The 16,812-nt window shown below is 43.0% G+C and overlaps 1 protein-coding gene and 1 long non-coding RNA gene across 2 annotated transcripts in view; one reads left to right on the plus strand and one right to left on the minus strand.

Moving 5' to 3' along the window:
- Positions 1 to 16,812, minus strand: part of PDGFD (platelet derived growth factor D) — a 142,059-nt gene that overhangs the window by 28,572 nt on the left and 96,675 nt on the right. The gene's annotated exons all lie outside the window — the stretch shown is intronic.
- Positions 1 to 16,812, plus strand: part of LOC308475431 — a 163,059-nt gene that overhangs the window by 11,999 nt on the left and 134,248 nt on the right. The gene's annotated exons all lie outside the window — the stretch shown is intronic.

Genomic DNA, 16,812 nt, shown 5'->3' on the forward strand with positions numbered 1-16,812 from the left:
TCCCCCTTTACTGGCCGAGGGAGCCGGTGTTTGTCCGCAGACAGTTTTTCCAGGTCACGTGGCCAGCATGACTTAAGCCACTTCTGGCGAACCAGAGCAGCGCACGGAAACGCCGTCTATCTTCCCGCCAGAGCGGTACCTGTTAATCTACTTGCACTTTCTGCATGCTTTCGAACTGCTAGGTTGGCAGGAGCTGGGACTGAGCAATGGGAGCTCACCCCGTCGTGGGCATTCAAATTGCCAACCTTTTGATCGGGAAGCCCAAAGGCCCAGTGGTTTAGATCACAGCGCCACCCGTGTCCCTGATTCTTCCTGTAAGTTTCGCCATTTCTGCATATTCCATAAGTTTGGCTTGCTATTCTTTTTTCATTGGTATCTTGTCATCTTTCCATTTTTGGGCTGGGAGAGGCAGCTAAATGTATGTTTTTAAACACATTTTCGACCACAAAACTCATTTCTGAATGCATATTCTCTCAGCATAGCCTTTTCTAAAAGGATCCACTCTCAGAATGCATATATTATTATATAACATAGAATAGCATCAGAACATCCTGAAAACAGAGAAGCTAGTGGATAACTAAATTCCAGTTAGCTGGAGGTTGGGAATCAGGTCACTTCATTTTGGAATCCAATCAAATTCCTCACCGATCCCTATAAGAAACCATCTTTTGGAATGGAGGAAAATGCGAAAAGTAGTTTGCAGAATGGCACGAGGGGACCTGTGGCTCAGGTGTAACCTTTGAAAATCAATGAGTTCCTCTCCCTCTCAAGACACAATGCCTGAGCTGAGCCTTAAATAACCAGGAGCCACAGAGAAAGAGAGAGGATGTGTGGCTGCCTGCCACAATACATCTCTAGCTATAATTCCATTATTGGTGATGACTATGTTAATAACAGGGCACAATGATGTAGTGGGTGCCTCCTGATCCATTCTGACATAGTCACTTGTTATAATAGGAGAGAGAGCATGATAGTCCAAACTCTGTCAAAGAAACATGAAGGTTTTCAGCTGTAATTACAGTCAAGGTCAGTCTGAGCCTGGTTTGTCTATTTATGAAAAGTGAAAGGTGCAAAATGGCTTTAAGTAGCAGGCGAGTTTGGTCTGCACCTCTCACGTTCCTTGCTATTATGTTAGGAGGAGAAGGATGTCCAAATGCGTGGCTTGGGGACGATTCGAACTATGGGAAGCCAGCGTAATTTATGATGGCTTAAATTAAGATGGCATAATGTACACCACATCCAAACTTATTCAGGAACAGAGCTGCTGCTGCCTGAGACTGGCAGAGGGAAAGCAAGCTTTTCAAAAAGGAGTTTACTTAAGTCACTGCTTATACTGGTGGAAGTTCCACCTGGTTGCCGGGTCACGTGACTGATCTGAACAGAGGGATTACTCTGTGAGTACCCCTGCTTGTCCCTGCCACTGCTCCAGAATATCTCTTTTTCAGGACTTAAGACAACCAGGGGCAGAGGAAGGGGGTGCGGTGGGGGGTGGGCCGCCCTGGTGTCACCACTGAGGGGGGGTGACAAAATGCCGGGTGGCACTCACTGCGGGGCCTGCAGTGCGCCCGAGCCACGCGTCACTCCGGGGAGTGACGTGATGGTTTGGGTGCCCGCAGGCTCCGGGCTGCCCCAAATGGTCCGCCTGCCACCTCCCCCTCAGCTGTAGGGCGGCTGAGTAGGAGGAGGCAGGCAGACTCCTCAGAGGCCCCGTGGAGTGTCCTGCCCCGGCTCACCCAGCCCCACGGGCGGCTGGCCCCACTCCCCATGGGCAGCTGGCCCTGCTCCTGGGCGCAGGGCACACGCACCGCCCCAGGCTCCCAATCAGCTTGCTCCGCTGCTGAAGGCAACATAAGATCTGCTGGTCTCAGATGAGCCCCAGCTGAGACATGATGAGAGAGTTGTGCCAGGGTATCTCTGGCTCAGTCAGAAGGTGTGGCTTGCACCTGCATAGCCCAGCCGCACCAGCAATTCATAGAATTGTAGAGTTGGATGGGGCTGTCAGGAGCTTTTCCTACTCTCGAGTAGGACCCTGGTAGAGACACATGCCCAACTGGCATGATCTCTCCCTCCCGGTCGTTCATTCGGGCGATTCAAAAGCTTTCTTCAGCCCAAACATCACAGCGACCGATGCCAACAGACATTGGCACACTCAGGGATCCGCAGAGTCTTCACAGCTTTGCATGACAGACCTCAGCAACTCAGCATTTTGGCTAATCTACTTTATTTACATATAAAACACACATGGAGCACTGCAACATGGTTCCCTCTCTCTCTAGCATCAGACAGCAAAGAGAAAGAACAAAGGACAGTCCCACTTCACGTAACACAATAACACAAACATCCTGTCTCCGTCACTTCCCACTCTGTGGAGTCAAAACATACACCGTCATGTGACAGACAACAATCCCATGACTGCAATCACAGAGCAGGAATTCTAACAGGGGTCACAAGGGTCAACTAGCCCAACTCCCTGCAATGCAGGAATCTTTTGGTGATCGAACCCATGACCCATGACCCTGAGATTCAGAGTCTCGTGCTTTACTGAGCCAGAGACCTATTGGATCCTTATTTAGCCAGGTAGATCTTGGGCTTGGATTGCTTCCTTATTTACGAAACTGTGTAAACAGGGAAGAATTATTAACTTTCCTTTAAAAGAAAAATAAAAGGGAGTAGTTAGCATCTACTGTAATGGGTATGTTTCAAGTTTAAGACAGGTAGGGTCACAGAGAAGGATGGGGGAGAAACCTGATTCTGTTTGCATTTAAAGGCGAACCGACTAAATCTGCACTTTCTGAAATGATGCATGAAGCAAAACGCAGCCACCCTTTTCAATTCACATTTACCCAATTTTTTAAGTGGAGCTTTTCAACCAAACAATGCTTGGAAATGTGAGGGTAAATGGTGCATGAAAATGAACTTAATCATGAAAAGAACACACAAAACGTGTTGTATTGAGGGGAAAGTGCTCACAAAAACATATGCATTAGTCAAAAACCGAATGAAATGTGTTGATTAGGACATAGCTGCACTAAAATGTTGATGAATTTCCTTAAGTTCTTAAAAAATAAAAAATAACACAAAATGCTATAGAAATGTGGAGAACTCAATTCATGACTGCAAAAATAGGGAACTTAGAGAAGAGAAACTGATGGAGCCTTCCATCCCTATTCTTAGGTGACTGGTAGGGGAAATCGTGACAGTTTCCCCAATCTTAAATTCAGTTCTTCACATTAGCTTGCATTTATTTTAATTTTAAAAACTGACTTTCTCCTAAGATACACATTTTGAATGCAATTTTGACTCTTTTACACATTTTTGTAAAGCTAATTCCCCCAACGATATGCATTTTTTTGCATCTTATTCTTTTACTAACATATGCAGTTTTAGGCAGACTTTACCCTACTACATGCATATATATTTTTGTACACATTGCCCGTGTAATGGGCTCCATGGCAAAATTCAGAGAAGCGCGAATTTCATAGGATGGCTATGTTTTGGTCCACAAATTGCAAATTACTTAAGGTTTAAATGTGAACTAAATTGCATCCCTCCCCATATGCACAGAAGGTGTAGCTCTGCCCTTTGATTCACCCTTTCCCCTTGGCTCTGATAATCTCACCTTATTCCCTATGCAAAATCGAGTGCCCTTGGGAGGGCTTTTGTGAACTTCTGCCATGCTGACTGGCAGATTTCAGCATGAGCCTCGTTGGTAATACAAGAAAATGCCTTGAGTGAAATTGCAAAAAAAGAAAAGGAAAAGAAAAAAAAGAGAGAGACTAGTGGATGCTTCAGTAGTCTCTCCTGACTACAGCAGAGCAGAAAAACAGCCCTTCAGAATTTACGGGAGGTTAATAACTGAAGGGTGGGTGAAGCAATGTGGTCATTCCCACATCCTTCCTCCCTTGACATTGAGGGGTGACATTTTGAAGCTGACCTGTAAATAAGGGCTGTGCATGCTCTGTTCTGGTTGTTTAAAGGGGGGAAGTGTTTCTCAAGCAATATAACAGTCTGCTACTGGGGATTGGGACAGAGAAGTGTTTACCTGGAGAGTTAAATTTATTTATTTATTTATTTTTAAAATAATTTTTATTAGGTTTTCCACAATTATAACAAATAGCACATAACAAAACAACAAAGAGAAAAATAAAAGCAGAAAAATACATCTCAGAAGGAAATACATCAAAGAAGAAAACAATACAAAAAACACCATCCTACCCACCACAATACAAAGAAAAAATAAAAATGAACTTAATTGTTTGAAAACCCAACCTTAATTACATGTTGGTTAACTTCCTCTATTCCCTCCCTTCTGAATTTCCTTGTATCTGCATGTAACAGCTTTCCAATATCATTCTTAAGCAAAAGTATTTCCAACTGTTATCAATCTTATTCACTTTTCTTACCAATCTACATCACATTTATATAATTACATCCTAATTTAGTCCTAGGCCTATTTGGTACTTTCAAGTGACTTACCCGGAGAGTTAAATTTATTTCTGCATTACAAAGCAATGGGTTGTAGTCACCTAAGTCCTACTCGGAGTAGACCCACTGAAATCAATGAACCTAAGCTTGTCATGCCCATTAACTTCAATGTCTGTGTAGGACAAGCATTGAATACCACCCACAGTTTTTACAAATACAAAGCATTCCTCATGTTGCCCCAGATATTGTTGAAGCTAGTTAAATCCTATGTGGCAGGACATCTTCTTTTCCTTCTCCTGTATTTTTTACAGTGCAATCCTACATGCATTTACTCAGAAGCAGTCCCCATTGATTTAAGTAGAGCTGAAGCTGTTGATTTTGACTTCCCTTCATTTTTTTAATTTTTCCTATTGTAAGTTCAGATCTCTATATTTCCACGCCAGCTGACAATTTTAGTCCTCATGAAAATTCATTGGCATTTAAATGTGATTTTCTCATAATATAAACATTTGTATGCAATTCTGTCCGGTATACACATATTTGCAAAGCGATTTCCCCCAATATTACACAATTCGTTGTTTTGTTGTTTGCTAATATATGCTTTTAAATTTACACCTACCCTAGTATAAACTTTGTTTGTATATTGTTTCAGAAAGTGTGCGTTGAACAAGTTTGCCTTTAGAAGCAAGATGAATTACTGGTAAGTTGCTCCCCTACCCCTATGCAGGGCTGTCCCCAGGACACACACCCTTTTCAGCCACATCTCTCCCTATATCATGACCCCCTACTTCACATTCTCCTTGAGTGTCCCTGAATGCTGATAGGTGATTTTTGCTTGACTGGGTGTGAGTGTGTCTAGAAACTAGCCTATTCTATGAAGGCTAAATTAACATTTGTTGCTCCTCCTATGTTTGCTTCTGGCCTCACTCACCACCAGCATGTGGCCCTAGGAGGTTTGCCCAGCAAGAAGTTCCTCACCCTGGCCTAGTTATTTTACTGCACCTTTGACACAAATATCCAAAGAGATGAATATTCGAAGAGTGTTCCACAAATGACTGAATGAGGATATTGGATATGTGCGCCCTACAGGGACAGTGTTTTTGCCTATGCTTGGAAGGGATTGTGCCTGTGATTACTTGCTGCAAAGCTCCCTTTGTCTTATTGATCTTATATGATGGTTCATTGACATTTTAAAAGCTCCGTCTCTGTGGGCCCCACTTAATTTTGCAGGAAACTTATGACAGAAATGTGGATAATATTTTACAGATGCAGCAAAGGGCTAAGCAATTTACTCCCTTCCTGGAAAATGATGCATCTTTTAAGGGGTGGCTGGGTACATATATTTTCAAATGAAAACATAAAAGCAAGAACTGTCTGTAGACTTCCTAAAAATTGAACAACAATGTCAAATAACAAGAGATACCCCCTCCTCCAGTCTCTGAAGTTTAGAAGGATGATCTTCTGCCAAGTTTCTTTGGTTACTGATGGGCTCGAAAGATGCTGATTTTCTGTAAACAGAAGAAATAATACTGCCTATTTGGATTGTGTTCAGCTGACTTCAGCCAGATGGTTAGAAGAGGTGTGTGGAAGTGTGTGTTTTTATGTGTGTCTGTGTGTGAAAGAGTGGCATCTCCTTATTCCAATTTAATTTGCAACATCTGTGTCTTGCTTTTTGTTTTTGTTTTGCAAAGAGATATTTAAATGAAAGAAACGATTGTTATTCATTTTACAAGATACCGTTCTAGTTAACTGCAGATGCTGATATCTGGTGAATTCTTTTTTTAAAAAAAATTTAAATTAATTTTACAAATAAAAAAATACAAACAAACACACATCGATAAAGTAACACTATATGTGGAGATTCTCTGAATCTTGTGAGTCCCCCCCCCATCCTGTCCATGGAGTCTTGTTTTAAAACATCTACAACTGCATACAGTGGTACCTCAGGTTAAGTACTTAATTGGTTCCGGAGGTCCGTTCTTAACCTGAAACTGTTCTGAACCTGAAGCACCACTTTAGCTAATGGGGCCTCCCGCTACTGCTGCGCTGCTGGAGCACAATTTCTGTTCTCATCCTTCAGCAAAGTTCTTAACCCGAGGTACTATTTCTGGGTTAGCGGAGTCTGTAACCTGAAGCGCCTGTAACCTGAAGCGTATGTAACCCGAGGTACCACTGTATTAGTTTGTACTCCAGTTATTATATCCAACCATATCATCCATAATATTTTTTACACTACAAGTGAGTCAAAATCCTACTCTTGTTTCCATCTGCTTACAGTAGTCTCCAAAATAACTTGTAAATTTTCCCCCATTCTTTTATAAAGTAACCTGAAGTCAGATATCATGGTGAATTCAACTAGGGATGCTATTTCAGAGCTCAAGAGCAAGAAACAAAGACACTTTTACCATGGGGAAAATATTTGGTGAGTGTTAAAATGCCTGATCTTGGTTTTGTTCTAAGTCAAACTGCCAGATTACACCCTTGCTGCTAGCAATATTTTAAAGAGCAGTTATTGTGATTATTTTATTTATTAATGTATTTAATTCTACATTTATATCCCACCTTACCTCCAAGGAGCTCAAAGTAGCAGACATCATTTTCCATGTGTGACCTCGAATGAACATGCAATTTGAGGCAATTTCCATTCTCCTTTCCATTTTTGATGGAACTCTTCCTACCTGTGAAAGACCTTCCCTCCGTTTCAACCTTGCTTTTGACCAAAATATATTCTCACACTTTCCTTCTGCGTTACGGATGGAAGTGCCATGTAAGCCTCTATAAATGAAGAATAGACACCAGTGTGGTTGCTGGCTTATGTGCACTGTTGGGTTGGCTGCGTGGAAAAACACTTTCCCTGGCTTTAATCTCTTTTTGAATGCACCAGGCAAATGTACCTGAACCAGCACCACGATGGCCATTGCAAGCTCTAGGAGCTGCAGTTAAAATGAGAAAGCATTTTACCTCCTCATATTTGTGAAGGAGATAAATCACCCACAAGAGGAATAGACTGATTATCTACTGTCCTATTGTCCTTGGCTTGAAGGCATTTCTTCCTTGGCCAGCCTCAAATAAAAAAGGTTTCACCTAGGGGATGATTTACATGTCCTGGCTAGATGGTTATCAGTCTACCATCGTTTAATAATAGGGATGGGTGAGAAATCCAATTCAGTTTGCATTTAAAGGCAAACCCACACAATTCACACTTAGCAAAACATTACCCAGACCAAAACACAGCCATTCTGCAAAATTCAAATCTCTTTGAATTTTGCAATGCAGTTCTCCAGCTGAGTAACATATTTTATATATATATATATATATATATATATATATATATATAGTGCAGCATAAAACGTATATAAAATAGTGTTGCTGCTTTTTATTAGGAGAAATTGCTTTATAAAAATGTATATGTATATTGTGAGAAATTCACAGTAAAATGCTATCAATACAGACTGAATCTGCATAAACTTCTGCATATACAGTCATACCTTGGAAGTCAAATGGAATCTGTTCCAGAAGTCTGTTTGATTTCCAAAGTGTTCAACTTCCAAATCACAGCTTCTGATTGGCTGCAGGAAGCTCCAGCAGCCAATTGGAAGCCTCGGAAGCCCCATCGGATGTTCGGCTTCCAAAATAACATTCGAAAACTGGAACAGTCACTTCCGGGTTTCGCTCATTCAGGAGCCAAAACATCTGAGTTCCAGGGAGTTCGACAACCAAGGTATGACTTTAAAAGGCTTATTCAAGGATCAAGGAATGTTTGCTGATTGGTAGATGGGGTCCAAGGGAGTTTTGTATAATGAGGAGAGGGAACCAATAGTAGATAGTGAAGAAGAGCCAGAGTGGTATAATAGTTAGAGTGTTGGACTATGATCTGGGAGAGCAGGGTTTGAATGCCCACTCAACCATGAAGCTCACTGGGTGAGCTTGGGCCAGTCACCATCTCTTAGTCTAACCTGCCTCATAGGCTTGTTGTGAGGATGAAATGGGGGGAAACCATGTACAGCACCTTGAGCTCCGTGGAAGAAAAAGTGGTATATGAATGTGATGATGATGATGATGATGATGTGGCAGAGTAGGTCTATCTAGGAGTGGCTGAATAAAGTGGATAGGGATAGTTACGACTTCAAAGTATTCACTCCTCAAGAAGAATGGTGTTGATGGTGGTGACAATGGCCTAATGTTGTGCTAGGCCTTGATTTACAGAGCCATGATTTACAACTTAGCAAGCACCACATACTGTAAAAGGCACAGGGGGAGGAATGGGGAAGCAAGTATAAATAAATCTGTTTTGGAAGTCCTGTTGTAGATGGAAGCTCTTGTATACTGCCAGACGTAAAAACACGCTGCTCATGAGACGAAGGCCGAAGAGAAAATGGAGGTTTCGTTGGACAAGGAGAGCATACCAGGATGACATTCATGAGAAGATAAAAAGTTTCAACTACAACAAAACACAACAGTGAAGGGTTGAAAAGGAGCAAGTGCACCTTCATCGAGGGATAGGGACCCAATGAATAGAATTAGGGGTCTCCCAAGGCAGCAGAATCATTATGTGTTCCAATTCATTTTCATTTGTAGAGTGTTATTTAATTTTCCATTCATTTTATGGGCTCCCATTCTCTTTATTTATAAAGGAAAAGGGACCCCTGACCATTAGGTCCAGTCGTGGCTGACTCTGGGGTTGCGGCGCTCATCTCGCTTTATTGGCCAAGGGAGCCGGCGTACAGCTTCCAGGTCATGTGGCCAGCATGACTAAGCCGCTTCTGGAGAACCAGAGCAGCGCACGGAAGCGCCGTTTACCTTCCCGCTGGAGTGATACCTATTTATCTACTTGTACTTTGACGTGCTTCCAAACTGCTAGGTTGGCAGGAGCAAGGACCAAGCAACAGGAGCTCACCCCGTCGCGGGGATTCGAACTGCCGATCTTCTGATCGGCAAGCTCTTATTTATACCCTGTAGAAATATAAATGCCCCATTTGCTCCAAAGGACAAACATCCGCTGAAAACAGCAGCTTCCTATGGGGCAGGGAGCTTCAATGCAGTGAAGTGAAGGACTTGGGTTCAGCCAGACAAGAGGTCTTACACTTTGTCCCAGTGTGAGGCCAGGTTGGCATATGAAACTGGCATTTGAGATGAGGCAAATGGAATCGTGTGTGTGGCCCTTCCAGCAACTTTTGACCCAAGTGCAAATTCTACTCGCAAACTGATCGCAATGCTTGCTGCTTCGAGGATATTTGAGAGAAGAGAGGAAATGTTGAGGTGGGGAGTAGAGAATGGGAGAGACAGAGTATAGATCTTTAGAATGGTCGAAGACAGGAAGAATAATGTGGCAGCATTAAAGAAAGGGAAAATATAAGCTTGCTTTGAAGACAAATCTTCCTGACAGCGAGATTTTTCTCCATGATGATCTCCCTGAAGGAGTGATAGAAGCTCCATTTGTTGGGGCTTTTAAAACAAGACTGGACTGAAAGGAAGAAACAGACAATAGGAGAGAATTTTGCCCCGAGAGATCATTTAATGAGATGTCCTAATAGCTTTTTCAGATCTTTAGTCCCGGGCTCTGTATTCCCCTCTAATGATCACTGTAACAGGAAAAGCAGAGAGGCCCAGAGCTTATGGAATTTTCTAAAACAACTGCATTTTTTGACCTAACCCTGTAAATATCTTCCAGTGGTTACTTCTCATCACTACAAGACTTGGGTGGTGATTTACTTTGTACATAATTCCACATTTTGGAAAACTACATTTTCCAATCATACGGTAACTTTGGTGGCCAAGAATTAATGGATCTTTAAGGGAGCAATCCTAGACACCAGAAGTTGCCATAAAACAAAACAGTGTGAATTAAGCTGGCATAAAGTTATACCGGATCCAAAACACACTCAGTTACTGATGTTTGAAGCAGCCTAACCCTGGCAGAGGGCAAACAAGCCTTTAAAATGATGTTAGTATGTGCATTTTTCTACACATTGCTTAGCTGGAGAATTGCATTGCAAAATTCAGTGAATTGCAAATTTCAAAGGCTGCGTCAGGCTGCTGCCAGTGACTCCCGGCTGGTTGCCAGGAACATACAAAGACAAGGAAAATTTTTATTACCGTCTGCTTTTTAATGCAGTATTTACAGAGAGAGGCTATAGAACCCAGCCTCTTGGATAATGGTGTTGTCCCGAGTGAATCTCCACCCCTGTCTCTCCCACTTCCTCATTCACTATTTACATTGTCTCTCCTATGGGTGCTGCTATGTGCCCTCTGTCTTTGAGCTCTTTACTCTCCTGCTTTCAAGGCTCGCCGGGTTCTGAGAGGAGGGGGGTCTGGAATGCTTTCTAAAGACACTGTGTCCGTCAGATGTCACCCCCCCGGTGCTTCCTCTTCCTCCCACTCTTCTCCAATTATTTCCAAGCTTCTCCCCTCTGCAGCCTCTGAGCTGTGACCTCCCTCAAACCCCTGTTGTAACTCTAAACTGTCTTCCTCTTCCTCCTCCATGGAAGGGTCAAGCTGGGGAGCTGGTCTCCACCATTCCTCCTCTGCCCAGTCCCTGACAGCTGGATGGGTTTTGATTCATGTATTGTTTTGGAAAGTGCAAATTAGGAAAATTCACCTTCCCCGTCCCTAATTTGAAAACATCCTTAAGTTCCACCTCTGAGGTCACCATCAAGCTGAGATTCCTGCATTGCACAGGGTTGAATTAGATGACCCTTGGGGAATAGCTGTCAATTTTCCCCTTTTCTTGCGAGGAATCCTATTTGGAATAAGGGAATTTCCCTTAAAAAAAGGGGGGGGGGGAACGTTGACAGCTATGCCTTGGGGTCCCTTCCAACTCTACAATTCTACGATTCTATTATTCTAAGGGCACAACCTGGTATGATATTTGTCTTCCCATTTCCAGGGAGTGATTATAACTCATTTATTAAAAATCCAGTCTGTTTTCAAGTTTATTACCTGGCTCGTGATGTTATCTGCACTGACTTAAGTGGTTCAGCAGTTGCCTGTGAAGAGTCATAGAGCTTTTAAGTATAACAAACACCACTGCAATCATTTGGCGTAATTTCATGGGGGAAAATTGTAGAAATTGATTTGCCACAGTGATTTTGACATCAAAAGCAAGATGTGCAGTTAGCACGTCTGATAAAACCTGCACCGCTTGCTAAACCTATAAAAACACAATGACAGGAGAGACCTTGGGCATTATTCGAACACACCTTTTTACTCTGTCGAAAGCGAAAATTACACTGCGCCGCAGTAAGCCAAATGCTGAATTATGCCAATGTTATTTGATTAGCCAATCCAATAAAATCAAATGAAATTTATTACACAGTTTCCATTCAGCAACTGCAGACATGGCAATGGCTTATTTGAGACAGGGTCATCCATACGAGGCTAGGTACTCTGCAGCAGTTGCAATAATGGAGGGAGAGTAAGAAATAATCCATAAACTTGCAATGATGTGTGTTCAGCAGCGGAGGCCCTGCAATGCTTCCTGCCCTTTTCCAAAGCATGGCTGGTTGAAATGCAAGACAGAGCCTTCTCTACAGCACCACCCAGAATTATTGATTGCATTTCCATCCCATCTTCCCACCCCACTGGAATTCAAAGGTCCCCCCACACCTCATTTAATCCCCCAAATAACCCTGTGAGTTGAGTTAGGCTGAGAGGCAGTGACTAGCCCAAGGTCACCCAGTGAGCTTCATGGCAATTTGAAGTTTTAGGCATCCAATTGCTTCAGTATTAATATCTGCAATAGGGTTATGCTAGCAGTTTCCGGCAAACCCTCTTCTTTGTGAGACTTTGTGGGTGAACTGTGAGTTTTTTTGGGAACTGGATGAGAGACAGGATGGGTGGGTAGAATTCTGGATGAAAGCCAGGTGACAGAGAGGAGAGGTGTGTCAGAAGGAGGAGAACGTTCTACCTCCACTCTTCTTCTTCTTTGGCGATCACTCATAGCTGAGAAAGATTGTCTTCCATGAACACAGTTTCAACAGTGAGTCTGTAAGAGACTGTGGAGGCCAATTCTGGATCCACACATCTTTTCACAGTGGGGACATAGGTTTCTGGGTGGGAGTTGATCACGGTGAGTGTTTGCCAAGCGTGCCTTCCTCTTCGCATGTTTCTCTCTTGCAACCTGAATTCGAGCATCTTCAAAGCCCATGAAACCTTTGGTAAAGGCTGTTCTCCAACTGGAGCGCTCGCAGGCCAGTGTTTCCCAGTTGTTGGTGTTTATATTACAGTGGTATGGACTGCAAGAAGATCAAACCTATCCATTCTGAAGGAAATCAGCCCTGAGTGTTCACTGGAAGGACAGATCCTGAAACTGAGGCTCCAATACTTTGGCCACCTCATGAGAAGAGAAGACTCCCTGGAAAAGACCCTGATGTTGGGAAGGATGGAGGGCACAAGGAGAAGGGGACGACAGAAGACGAGATGGTTGGACAGTGTTCTCAAAGCTACCAACATGAGTTTGACCAAACTGTGGGAGGCAGTGGAAGACAGGAGTGCCTGGCATGCTCTGGTCCATGGAGTCACCAAGAGTCGGACACGACTAAACGACTAAACAACAACATACTACAGTGGTACCTTGGGTTAAGAACTTAATTCATTCTGGAGGTCTGTTCTTAACCTGAAACTGTTCTTAACCTGAGGTACCACTTTAGCTAATAGGGCCTCCTGCTGTTGCCGTGCCGCCGGAGCACGATTTCTGTTCTCATCCTGAAGCAAAGTTCTTAACCCGAGGTACAGTTTCTGGGTTAGCAGAGTCTGTAACCTGAAGCGTCTGTAACCTGAAGCACCTGTAACCCGAGGTACTACTGTACATTTTTTTTAGATGTGCCTCGAGAGAGTCTTAGAACCTCTTTTGTTGGCCCCCACTAGGCTCTTCCTCTACTGTCAGAGAGGCATTAAGTTGAGTGTTGGAAGATTCAGGACAGATAAAACAAAGTGTTTCTGCATGAAACACATAGTTAAACTATGGAACACTCCACGTGAGGCAGTGATGGTCACTGACTTGGAAGGCTTTACAAGAGGATGGGAAGAACTCGTGGAAGATAAGGCTAGCAATGGCTACAAGACAGTGGCTACAAGGCAGACCTCCACAGTCAGAGGCAACAATGCTTCTGAATACCAGTTGCTGGAAACCAAAGGAGGGGAAAGGGCTCTTATGCTCTTGTTTGGATTTGGATTTGATATCCCACCTTTCACTCCCCTTCAGGAGTCTCAAAACGGCTAACATTCTCCTTTCCCTTCCTCTCCCACAACAAACACTCTGTGAGGTGAGTGAGGCTGAGAGACTTCAGAGAAGTGTGACTAGCCCAAGGTCACCCAGCAGCTGCATGTGGAGGAGCAGGGAAGTGAACCCAGTTCACCAGATTACAAGACTACCGCTCTTAACCACTACACCACAGTGGCTCTCATTTAAACTTGTTCTGCTCCTTGGTTTCCTACAGACATCTGGTTGGCCACTGTGAGAACAGGATGCTGGACTAGACGGGTCTTTGGTCTGATCCAACAGGTTCTACTTCTGTTCTTCTGCATTTATTAAAGCAGCATTAGATTGCATTAGCTTTTTTGCTCAGTCAGTTCTTTTCACCTCCCCTTATTATATGATACTGGGGTTTTGTTGTTTTTTTTTAAAAAAAGAATGTTGGGATTTGTTTTTATTATTGCTTTTATTGATTCAGTGTCTGTTAATAATTTAAGATGCTTTAAACTTATTTGTAAAGAACAAAAGGGAAGAACGGCTTAAATAAATCAAAAAACAACAACTAACAGCATTCTCTTGCAGGTTTATAGCCTGGAAAACAATATAAATCGTTTTGATACACAAACACACTGGTAAAGGGGAGAGAGACTGGAGACCAAGATGCTGGTATCAAGAGGGGAATTGGATAGCACTCATGGAGCAGTGAGTGCAGGAGGTCAGAGCAATGTGTAAGGGGACAACGCCAGGTGATTTTCATGCCATCTGGGGGAGCTACATCACCAATGTTGCAAGAGCTGAGTGTAATTGCAACCCACCTTTGATGCACCGAAATTTGCAGAGATAATCTCAGATGAATAAAGATGACTTTCAAATTCCCAGCATCATAGTTTGGCTTTCTGAAACCCACTCCCTTCATGGTTGCTTTGATTATTGCTTCATATTTGTTGTGGCAAATCATTTTTTTTTTAATTAAAACCACCACCACAAATTCACATTCTACAAACCTGCAGCATATCCCACATTTAAACTTTTTGGGAACTGACAGTGGTATGCTGTTTTTGTTTATATTTTAATAGGGTTTTTTAATTCTGCTTGATTACTTTTTTAAATTAATTAATATATATATATATATATATATATATATATATATTGCTTTCTAGTAAGTCCCAACTGGTATGTGATGCTCAGGTTAGCAGCTAAGAAAAGCTATTTTGGTTTCAGAGTACATTGTGACAATCACATCCACACCACACATTTAAACCACATGTTTCCCCCAAAGAATTCTGGGACCTGTAGTTTACCCCCAAAGAGCTACAATTCCCAGCCCCCGTAACAAACTACAGCTCCTGGAATTCTCTCATAAAGGTTGTCCAGGATGCAAAATATTTTTATTTCTGTTCACGCTGGCAACATGATAGATGCTCAGCAACATCACTTATCCATTTCCCGCTGCTGAAAAAGCTGCTCTGTTGAAATGTTATATATTTTGTTTTTTTCCTAAACCCCCAGGGTCCCATATTAGCTGCTCACAGTTTCTCATAAAGCTGGCTAATTGTAAGAGAGGTCCTTTGGAAATATCACACAATGCAGCATTGCTTAATTTTTATGCACTGCGGTACTCCAGGGAAAGGAAATCATAAATTGTTGTTTTGTTAAATTGCCTTCAAATTAAAGGCTTATACGGTGTAGTCGTTTACCTAGAAGAACGGCTCTGCTGAGTTATCCCTATAGTCAATTTAACCCAGTATCCTGTCTCCAACAGTGTCCAGATTCTTCAGGAACTTCTCACCACACTGGCAACCAATAATACTACTTAATTTTATGTTCCTCAATCCCTTTTATCAGGCGTTTAGCAGAAAATTACTTTTATTTATTTTTTGCATTCATCTGTCTCAAGAGACAATGGAGTAGGCCTCTGGGGTAAACCAAACCACTGCACTGGCAACACTGAAGTGAACTCCCCGGGGATCAAGCCTGGGCAGTGTGTGTGGAGGTCCAGAGTTGCCCAGATAACAAGACCCCCCATTCTTGGCCTCACTGATGTGGGTTTCTCCAGCAACTCTGGGCAGCTTCCAACGGAATATTAAAATACAATAACCTATTAAACATTAAAAGCTTCCCTAAACAGAGCAGCCTTCAGATGTCTTCTAAAAGTCTGGTAGTTGTTCTTCTCTTTGACACCTGGTGGGAGGGCGTTCCACAGGGCGGGCGCCACTACCGAGAAGGCCCTCTGCCTGGTTCCCTGTAACCTGGCTTCTTGCAGCGAGGGAACCACCAGAAGGCCCTCGGCGCTGGACCTCAGCGTCCGGGCAGAACGATGGGGGTGGAGACGCTCCTTCAGGTGCCATACAACAGTCTTAGGTACTCTACTCCAGATTTGTGAAGGATTTACTCCTTAGCCTTTTCTTCTCCCCAACTTACCTCACAAGGCATCACAGGTTGACGATCAGAGGTGTCCTTCTCCTAGATGGGCTGCCTTCCCAGGTTGATGACCCCCATCTGCCCCCCACTTCCCTCTACAGCCCTTGCAGAAACCACCTTCTTGACCATTGGACTCACTATTGGTCTCATTTCCTCAATCGGCCAGAGCTTGTCTTCACAAGCCACTAACTCACTGAGGGCTTGAGACCCATCGTCTGTCCAAATTTAGGTTGCCAGTCAAAGCTGTTACTTTTGGTGTGGACACTGCCGCTTGCTAACAGCTTCTAGGAGGCACAGGTAAACTTAATTCATGACTAAGATTGCAAACAGATTTGAGTAGAAACCAAGTTCAACCAGATGCACCATTGTAAAAATGTAAATTTCTTTAATAGCTCTAAGAAAATAGACATTTGGGGGGTGGACATGAGAATTAAATAGGTAAATCATGAGCCAAATGGAAAATAAGAAGAAGGGAGTAGTTGTTTACCCAGAATGTAGGGCTCATAAATCTTCAAAGATTCCCTGTGTCCAATCAATCAATCAATCAATCATCACTTCTCTGCATGCAGACAATTCCCAGAGTTCCCTGTGAAAGTGGGATTGCTTATTGAACCACTCTAAGACCTGTAGCTCTGGGAGGGGAATAGGGGTCTCCTGTCAGCACCTTTAACAAACTACAGCTCCCAGAATTCTTTCGGGGAAGCCATGACTGTTTCGATCACTGGAAGTGGTACTACTACAGATGCCACATTAAACCTGTTCTGCATTTGTAG

The sequence above is a fragment of the Podarcis pityusensis genome (genome assembly GCF_964106645.2).
Source record: "Podarcis pityusensis genome assembly, chromosome: 4".
Classification (NCBI taxonomy): domain Eukaryota; kingdom Metazoa; phylum Chordata; class Lepidosauria; order Squamata; family Lacertidae; genus Podarcis; species Podarcis pityusensis.